The following is a 1703-nucleotide window of genomic DNA, read 5'->3' on the forward strand; positions in this document are numbered from 1 at the left end:
GGTCTATGTGTCTATCATTGTACCAATACCAGCCTGTTTTGACAACTGTGGATGTATAGTAGGTTTTGAGATTGGGGAGTGTAAGATATCCTACTTTGTTTTTCTTCTTTAGCATTGCTTTGCTTATTTGAGCTCTCTTTCCTTTCCAAAAACATTAATGATTGGTTTTTCCATGACTTTAAAGAATGTCAGTGGAACTTGGCTTGGGATTTCTTTGGGTAGTATAGGCATTTTCACAAAGTTCAGTCTTTCTATCATGAACATGGGATATTCTTCCATTTATGCAGTTCTCATAATTTCTTATAGTGGTATTTTGTTGTTTTCTTTGTATAGGTCTTTAGTGTCCCTGGTAAGATTTATACCTAAGTATTTTATCTTTTTAGCAGCTATTGTAAATGATATTGGTTTTTCTTATTTCCTTTTTAGAGATCTCTTTATTGTTATAAAAGAATCCAACTGATTTTTGTATGCTGATCTTGTATCCTGCCACTTTGCTGAAATTTTAATTAGTTCTAGTAATTTAATTTTCTTGCTGAGTCTCTGGGATTTTCTATGTATAGGATCACAACATCCACAAATATAGATAGTTGTACTTCTTCTTTGCCACTTTTGGTGAATCTGGCTAGGAGTTTCAATACAATGTTGAATAGTAGTGGCATCATTGCCTGGTTCCTGTTCACAAAGGGAATGCTTTGACTCTTTCTCCATTGAGAATAATGTTGTCTGTTGGTTTAGCATATATGCCCTTTATTATGTTGAGACATTTACCTTCTATTTCTATTTTGCAGAGAGTTTATGTCAGGAATGGGTGCTCAATTTTATCAAATGCCCTTTCTGCATTGATTGATATGATCATGTAGTTCTTTTCTTTTCCTTTATTTATGTAATTGATGACATTGAGTGTTTTTCTAATGTTGAACCATCTGGGTATGAATCCTGATTTGATATGGTGTATTATTTTTTTGATACAATGTTGGGTTCCATTGCCTAGGATTTTGTTGAAGATTTTTGCATCTATATTCACAAGGGATACAGACTGTAGTTTTCCTTTTTAGTGCTGTTTTTTCCTGGGTTTGGTGTCAGGGTTATGCCTGCCTCATGGAATAAATTTGGGAGTATGGTATACTTTTCTGTGCTCTGAACAGCTTGAGTAAGGTAGGTGAAGGTTTAATAGAATTCTCCAGGGAACCCATCTGGGCCAGGACTTTTTATGTGTGCCACGACAGCCCCAGTGGGGTCCGCGTGACATAGTCACCGGCCTGAAGCAATTGTTTCAAGGAAACAGCAGGCTTCCTGGGGTCAAGTGTGCTCTCTCTATCTTTTGTTTTTGTCCTTTAATGATCTTGGTAATTTTAATGGGAATGATTGTTTCTAGTTATAATGAAAAGTTCATGGAGCAGGGAGAACGTAGGAACTTACCTAAGAGTAATTTAGACACAAAAGAACCTTCTGGAAATTTTCCAGAAGAACATTTACCTCCAGTACTGCAAGCAATATTAAAGATGACGCAGACATGTTTGTCCGAAGGGGATTTTTTCAATGATTTGGAACAAAGTGAACTCATGCTGGAAAAAACCAAGGACCACCACAACATCTCCAGTGACTGTACAAAAATATGAGAAACCCTTGGTGTTTATTAACTAATGAACAAAAGGCAAGTTTAAAAAAGCGGCTCACAGCATTAGTGAAAAGATACAATGCAA

This window comes from Orycteropus afer, unplaced genomic scaffold (genome assembly GCF_000298275.1).
Source record: "Orycteropus afer afer isolate SDZICR_OR568_19922 unplaced genomic scaffold, OryAfe1.0 scaffold00298, whole genome shotgun sequence".
Taxonomy (NCBI): Eukaryota; Metazoa; Chordata; class Mammalia; order Tubulidentata; family Orycteropodidae; genus Orycteropus; species Orycteropus afer.